Here is an 8,365-nt window from a genome sequence, read left to right on the forward strand (position 1 = left end):
AGTAGAGACGGGGTTTCACCATGTTGACCAGGATGGTCTCGATCTCTTGACCTTGTGATCCACCCGCCTCGGCCTCCCAAAGTGCTGGGATTACAGGCTTGAGCCACCGCGCCCGGCTAACAGGTGTACCTTCTTTCTGTTAAAATTAAAAAATTATATAGTATCTGCTTATTTTTAAAATTCTGAAAAGAATGTAAAGGACTCTGAAGCAGGAAGTGGAAGCCTCCTCTTGTACTCCGTACTCACTCTCATCTTAAAGGCATGCCATATATCTTGTTTTGCAGCCTGTGCCCTTGTGTTCCTTACTGCCCCTCTCCTTTAGGAATCGCTCTGCCCTCTACTTCATTATTTCTATTGGCCACGTAATTTACCATGGTACGGGTATTTATCATAATTTACCATGGTACGGGTGCACCATAATGCTGGAGAACAATCCAAGCGTGCATAGCCTTCAGTGCAATCATTCTGCTTCTAGGAATCTGTCCTACAGAAACACCTGCACCAGCGTGAAACACTGTAGGTACATGAATGTTCATGATAGGATTGTTTGTTAATAGTGACACTAGAGACAATCTGTTCACTTGTAATAATTGAAGAGAGATGAGGAGCCAACCACTAAGGCATGTATGAGAAACTCTGACTTTAAGAACTCTGTCAAGGAGACAAAATACCACTATAAAATACTGAACATGAGTTTTCTACTCATAAAAGTTTCCCTTTTTGGGGGCAGACAGGGTGGTATCAGGTTGCCTGTCCTCTAACCTGGACTCCTGGGATCTAAAACTATCGGAAGGCTACGCCTGACAACAGCAGTAGTAGTTGCTGTCCTCCTTCTCCTCTTCTTTCTTTCTCTCCCTCTTTGTTTTTTCTATACAGACAAGGTCTCACTATGTTGCCCAGGTATCACCTTGGCCTCCCAAAGTGCTGGATTATAGGTGTGAGTCACTGTGTCTGGCCTTTTTTTTGTTTTAATTAAAGGCAAAAGTTAACATGGTATTCTGCATTTTGCTTTTATTTTTTGGTATAAATAATAGAAAAGTCAAACCAAGTTACACATTTAAAAAAACTGATAAGGGTTGCAGTTTGCCCGTGGGTGTGTGAAGAGAAACAATCAGTGTGGAGGCCACAAGGGACTCACCAGGATGAGCAGCACCTTAGCTAAAATTGCGGAGATAGAAGCTGAGATGGCTCGGACTCAAAAGAACAAGGCCACAGCACACCACCTAGGGCTGCTTAAGGCTCGTCTTGCTAAGCTTCCTCAAGAACTCATTACTCAAAAGGGTGGTGGTGGTGGAGGTCCAGGAGAAGGTTTTGATGTGGCCAAGACAGGTGATGCTCGAATTGGATTTGTTGGTTTTCCATCTGTGGGGAAGTCAACACTGCTTAGTAACCTGGCAGGGGTGTATTCTGAGGTAGCAGCCTATGAATTCACTACTCTGACCACCGTGCCTGGTGTCATCAGATACAAAGGTGCCAAGATCCAGCTCCTGGATCTCCCAGGTATCATTGAAGGTGCCAAGGATGGGAAAGGTAGAGGTCGTCAAGTCATTCCAGTGGCCTGAAACTGTAACTTGATCCTGATTGTTTTGGATGTCCTGCAACCCTTGGGACATAAGAAGATAATTGAAAATGAACTGGAAGGCTTTGGCATTCGCTTGAACAGCAAACCCCCCAACATTGGCTTTAAGAAGAAGGACAAGGGAGGCATTAATCTCACAGCCACTGTGAGTGGGGAAGACTACATGGGCAGGCTGCTGCAGGAATTAGAGTTGGGAGTGATGTGCATGGACATTGACGTTGGAAAATTTCCTGGCTTTTCCCTGTACTAATTGAGATAACACAAATGACTTTATAATGACTGACATGAAAGACTTTAAGACTAGGATAGGAGCCAGTCTCAGACTTACCTTTGCCACTTATTTCCTCTTTTTGGTTATCTATTGGGGATGATATGGGAGTGTGGGCCAGTTTTACGCTTGCATAAGGTAGATGACCGCCAGTATCTTTTGTTTTCATTCATTTAACACAATTTATAGAGTGCCTGTCATGGGCCAAGCATTATTTTAGGCTCTGGGCAGGAATGGAAGAGGGAACAGCAAAAATTCCTCTTTTGTATTCTAATTGGACAGAATGCAAGCAGTATTAATCAGTAAAATATAATGGATTAGTCAATGACAAATGTGAGAACAAAAATAAAGTAGGGAAAGGAGAAAAAAAAAACTGATAAGTACCAAAAATACCCTAAAATCCAGAAAAATAATGTGGTATTTTTAAAAAAATTAATAAACTGCCCGATATACAGTTTCTGTGACCTCTACCTGTGTGTGGCCATCCCAGGTGAGGTGGCACAGTGGACAATGGGAATATATCTGAGAGGCTAAAAAGCCTCTGTGCCAAAAGGCACAGAACGACAAACAATAAGTATGCATATGGAAGTTACTGCAAATCACATGAACATCCCACTGAACCCACAGTGAATGTGTCCCTAACCTACCTTCTCCACAGCTAGGTCCCAAAAAAGCCTGTGGCTGCTCCAATGTCACTTGACAAAAGGTGATGTGTGGTGACGGAGTGGAAGTTGTAAGAGAAAGACAATAGTCTTGAACAACCATGGTTAAAATATCTTTTGCAAATTCTATAAAAACACAGGACCATGTGAACACACCATGTGAACACAAGGCCTCCCAGGGCCTTGGCAGGGGCCTCTGACCTGAAGCTTTAGCTTCCTTAGCAGGTACTGTGCCTGAGGGTATGGGTGCTGCTGCACGAATGGGGCATTCCCACCAGCTCTCCTTCCTTGCACTTGGCTTCAAGTTTACCTTTACATGTCGTGGAGATAGTCCCATATTAGGACAAACAGAGGTGCCTAATTCTACCCCCACTTCTTTTGAATGATAGTATTCCGTTGTTTGAACATCCACATTTAGATCATTTCCAATCTGCCATAAAGAATAATGCCGCAAAGAATATCCTTGCTCAGATGGACATTTAGCAGCTGTGAGAATATATCTGTAAAATAGATTCTCAAAAAGTGTGATTTCTGGGTCACAGAGTATGTCTAGTTAAAATTTTGACAGATATTGTTACTTACTATCCTTGGAGGCTGTAAGAACATGCCAGCCGGGTGTGAGAGTGGGCAAGGCTGTGTGTTAGCAAACGTTGCTGATTCTTGCAGCATTTTTTTTTAACCTCTGTAAGTTAAAAAAATGGTACCTTGCTGTAGTTTTTATCTGCATGTCTCTTATTAAGAGTGAAGTGGTGCATGGTTTCATATTTTAAGAACCATATACAGTTCCCTTTTTGTGGACTGCTTTTATCCTCTGTCCATTTATCTATGGATAATCTTTTTCTTCTTTATTTGTAAGAGTTGTTTAAATACTAAGGAAATTAGCCCTTGATCTGTGATATAATTGGCAAATATGGCAAATATATTCTCCTAGCTTTTCATGTGTCTGTTGACTCTTTTTATGATGTTTATGTTTCTATGGGAAATTATTCTATATTTATGTAACTAAAAGTATTAAACAGTTTTAAAATGACTTCTAGTATGGGTATCATTCTTAGAAAGGCCTGCCTCTCCCAAATGTAATAATATAAAAGTTCTTCCATGGTTTGTTGTAGTACTTTTATGATTTCATTTTTATTAGGTGTTTGATCTTTCAGAAATTTGTTTTTCTGTGTGATATTAGGTATGAATATTTTATTTTATTTTACCTCAGAAGGCTACTTTATGTCCCAAGATCATTTACTGAAAAATACATTTTGGCTGGGCATGGTGGCTCACCCCTATAATCCCAGTACTTTGGGAGGCTGAGGCAGGCAGATCACCTGAGGTCAGGAGTTTGAGACCAGCCTGACTAACATGGAGAAACCCCATTTCTACTAAAAATACAAAATTACCCGGATGTAGTGGCACATGTCTGTAATCCCAGCTACTCAGGAGGTTGAGGCAGGAGAATTGCTTGAACCCAGGAGGTGGAGGTTGAGGTAAGCTGAGATCGCACGCCACTGCACTCCACCCTGGGCAACAAGAGAAAAACTGTGTCTGAAACAAAAAAAGAAAAAGGAAAATGCATTTTATCTCCACTGTTTAAAAAACTATCTTGATTAGAGGAGAAGGCCTCCTGGCAAAAAAACAAAAACAAAAACAATCTTGAGCATATACTATATTTCAGTATATAGTTGGTCTTATTTTCTAGCCTTTTAGTCTGTTGCATTGAACAGTTTATTTATGCACCAGTTGCTCACATATCTTTAATATGTTTTGATTTTGGGGCCTCTAGCCTCCAGAACTGGGTGAGAAAAATTTTCTGTTATTTTAAGCCACTCAGTTTGTGGTAATTTGTGACAGTAACCTAGGAAATTGGTACAATGACAGAGCTGGGATTTGAACCCAAGTCTTGACTCTAAGTCCTGTGTTCTGAATGGGAGCACAGGAGTATTCATTTCTGTTCCTAAGAGAGAGTGTTTATGAGGGGAAGAAAAGGGGAAATTAGTATTATTTATGAGGGGAAGAGAAGGGGAAATTAGTATAATTCAGTTGCCTTAGGTTTCCCCAGCCTGTGGGTATCAAGAGATGGAGTGTGCTGAATATTCTCTGTGTATTCTTCATTCTTTTCCATCCTGCCCTGTGTCCAGGAGGCTGACCTCAAGGGACGGTTTAGCCTCCCATGGCCTTGCCATTTGGCTTCTGGTTGGGTTTGCCCAGTGCTGGGCATTTGCAAGCCACAGGAAGGTGGCTCCCTCCATGCTGGGCCACAGCTTGCTGGTGGCTGTGGTCTTTACCCAGGCCCACGGCTTCTGTCTTGTGGCCTATGGCTCTAGCTCCTGCCCAGTGGTTGGCTGCAGTAACCACTTCTGCCTTTTCCCTTTCAGGCCTACTGGTGGTAATAGCTTCTTGCTGATACCTAGCCTTCAAGTACTGCACCAGTCTCTTACCGTTTTTCCTTAACCCCACTCAAATCCCCATAAAAAATCCATTTTTTAAACTTTCTTAGTCATCACTTTTACGGGTACCGTGCTTCCTACTGAGATCCCGACCACTCTGGGGACCATATTGCATGACACACAGAGAGCAGCTCTGGTTTCCTTGACTCTAGCCCTCAGTACTCATTTGGAGCCACCTTAAGTCCTGACCATTCCCTGCGCCTCTAGGAAGGCACTTCTGCTTTGCGGCCCTCAAGGAATGCAAGTTGCTCAGGGACTATGGCAAAGTCAGGGAGAAGCCTGTCTCCTCTCTGGGTTACTCCTACACAGAAGTCCCAAGCAGGACTGCCTGGGTTCAAGGGCTCCCTGCCCCATCTACAGGAACTTGGATAGGTGTGGATCTGGGCCAGGTATTTGAGTGACAGAACTGCCTCTCTCTCTGAAGCCTTGGAGGGATAAAGATCTATTACTCTGCCAAGCTCACAGAGCAGGCCCCTCCTTTAATCAAGATGAGCTTTCTTCTTAGAGGTTCTCATTTCTCATGCAAACAGACTCCTGACAGGGTGTGCTTCCCTGTTGCCAGACATGCCTAGACATATCTAATTCTACTTACACCTGAGCTGGGATCCTTTTATACAGGGTTAGGAAAGTAAATGTGGGCCAGATTGCAGAAGGCCTCCAACACATCAAACCAGTTTTAACCTAATATTGTAGGCAAGAAATCACTGAATGTATTCTAGATAGGGAGAGACTTGAATCAAGAACTGCTAAGAGCTTAGCTTGGTTGCCATTTCAGTGCCCATATTCTTGCTCTCCCTCTAGCTGAAGTATCCCCTCAGCAAAGAGGCCCCATAAAGGCATTCTCCATTACGGTACATTATCTATTTTCAGCAGAGTGTTTCTCCTTCTCTGAAATCGCACTCTTTTCTTCTTTTTTCTTCCCTATTCCATGGGGCAGGGAGATATCCATCTTAGTTAAGGCTATAGTCTCAGGGCATGGCTTATAGTAGACACTCTGAATACATGTTAAATTTGTTGAATGAATGAATGAATTTGGTCCTATGAATGAATTTAGATGAGGAAGCGCAGAGAGGTCAAGGGACTTAGTGACCTGCCTGAGTCCGCATTAACTCATTACTGGCATAACTGGGATTAAAACCAGGCTACCTAACCAAATCTGCTACCCCCAGGAGAGGCAGGAGCTGGGGCATGGGTTAGTAAGAACGGTGGGGAGAGGATTTCTGAGAAGGTCTGGTGACATGTTGGCCAGAACTGAGATGGGGAAGAAAAGACAGCTCTTGGAAGCTGAAATTAACATGCATTGGGTATCTACTCTGTGCCAGGCACTGTGCCTGATGGTTTGCCTGTGTGGTCTGATTTATACCCTCTGCTGTATAAATCCCAATTTATTATTATCCCAATTTTCATGAGCTAAGGAAATAGGGGCACAAGAGTTTAAATAAATTGCCTGCTTTTACCCATTTATTTATTTTCATTTTTATTTTTGTTAGTCTTTATTTCATAATCATAAACTTAACTCTGCAATCAAGCTAGGCATGGAAGGGAACAAGCAAAACATGGAACCCAAAGGGAACTGCAGTGACAGCACAGATTCTAGGATACTACGAACAAATGGGGTGGAGGACACTCTCCTGAGCTACAGAAGGAACGGTCTGGTGGTTAAGATAAAACACAAGTCAAACTTACTAGAGTTGTCCACAATCAGCAATGGTGATCTTATTGCTGGTCTTGCCATTCCTGGACCCAAAGCGCTGCATGACCTCCACAGTATTCATGTCTTCTTTCACCTTGCCAAATACCACATGCTTGCCATCCGACCACTCCATCTTGGCAGCGCAGATAAAAAACTGGGAACCGTTCGTGTTGGGTTCAGCATTTGCCATGGACAACATGCTGAGACCTGTATGCTTTAGGATGAAGCTCTCATCATCAAATTTCTCCCTGTAGATGGACTTGTCACCAGTGCCATTATGGCGTGTGAAGTCACCACCCTGACACGTAAACCCTGGAATAATTTTGTGAAAGCAGGAACCCTTATAACCAAATCCTTTCTCTCCAGTGCTCAGAGTACAAAAGTTTTCTGCTGTCTTTGGAAACTTGTCTGCAAACAGCTAGGAGATGCGGCCCAAGGGCTCGCCGTCGATGGCAATGTCAAAGAACACAGTAGGGTTGACCATGGCTGATACTACAAGCCTCCAGGCTACGGCAGCGTCTGCACAGCCAGCTTTTATCCATTTACAAAGAATTGACTCCTAAGTTTGATCTCTTCCAACCCTCAACATGGCCTCTTTGAACACAGGATTAAACCCAGGAATTCTCTGTGAAGCTGATCACCATGCTTGGGGTTCATGGTCAAATAGAAGAGACAACAAGAATTAAGTATTCATTCAGGGAAGGACTGGGGAACAGGAGTCTGTGGCTCTCACCTTGCTTTGTAAGAGAAACTGAAGCACAATAAGGGAGGAGCCTCTTTTGATAAGAGCAGTTAGAGGTGGAGAGAGGGCTAGAGATGGATATTCACCCCAAGGGCCTTTGGCTTCAAGGTACTGTAGAGGGGCAGGACAAGGGGGCCAGGCAGGGTGGAGCAGAAGGCTTTGGGGACAGAAGTAACACAGATCACTTTTTCCTTTTCTGGATTCCAATCTAGGGAGAAGAATCAGGGGTGTGGGATGAAGTGGGGTGTGGTAGGCTGAGTCCAGTCCAGACCAGGAGTAGAGCAAGTCCCTCCCTGCCCCCAGCTGGGCCCCTTCCTTGCAGTGGGGTGCTCCTGGTCCCTTGCCTGCACACAAACATATGATGGTCCGGCAGTCCAGATGTTCCAGGGCAGGCCTAACTTGAAGTGTTATGTCTTTTGTCCCCATAGGTATATTTGTGTGTATCAGACTGTGGCTCTTTAGTTTGGAAAATAAGGTCACTAAGGCTGAGACATAGGCCCTGCCCTCCACAGGGCCAAGTTCTGTTCAGGCCTAGGGCTGTATAAGGTGTTCTTTGTGCTTCGGATGTGAGCAGAGCCTCGGTGTTGAAGGTGGCCCCCAGCCCAGGGCTAGTCCCAGACCACTGACACCATTTGGCCGGCTGGTCAGGGGTTGGTTGCAGGAGACCTCGGAGGTTACATTACTGCCCAGACCCTCTATCTCCTTCTCCTCACAGCATAACTCAAACGTGCTAAAAAGGGCTTTCATAAACAACTCGAGTCTGAAGACTCTGGCAGCTCTCCCCCCGCTCCAGCCCTGGGGGGCTTCAGGAGGGTCTGGGCTGCCCGCCAGCCCCATGCTGTCCCTAGACTTCAGTGGGGGGTGGGGAATCAGTGCTGTTACCCTTTCCTTCCTGCTTGGTCTCCAGCCCAGAGTTTCCTTAGGCCCCGGCCTCCCTGGGCTCCCCACCCTACTCTACCTTAACCCTTTCCTCCCAGGGAAGG

The 8,365-nt window shown here is 44.6% G+C and overlaps 2 pseudogenes across 1 annotated transcript; one reads left to right on the forward strand and one right to left on the reverse strand.

The window, feature by feature from the left end:
- The first annotated feature begins 1,080 nt into the window (after positions 1-1,080).
- Positions 1,081-1,829, forward strand: LOC108297925 (annotated as a pseudogene). Its single transcript, XR_005198664.1, has one exon. The product of XR_005198664.1 is annotated as a developmentally-regulated GTP-binding protein 1-like (transcript).
- A 4,591-nt stretch (positions 1,830-6,420) lies between these two features.
- On the reverse strand, positions 6,421-7,124 carry LOC119469817 (annotated as a pseudogene).
- Between the last annotated feature and the right edge of the window lie 1,241 nt (positions 7,125-8,365).

The sequence above is a fragment of the Cebus imitator genome, unplaced genomic scaffold (genome assembly GCF_001604975.1).
Source record: "Cebus imitator isolate Cc_AM_T3 unplaced genomic scaffold, Cebus_imitator-1.0 Scaffold862, whole genome shotgun sequence".
Taxonomy (NCBI): domain Eukaryota; kingdom Metazoa; phylum Chordata; class Mammalia; order Primates; family Cebidae; genus Cebus; species Cebus imitator.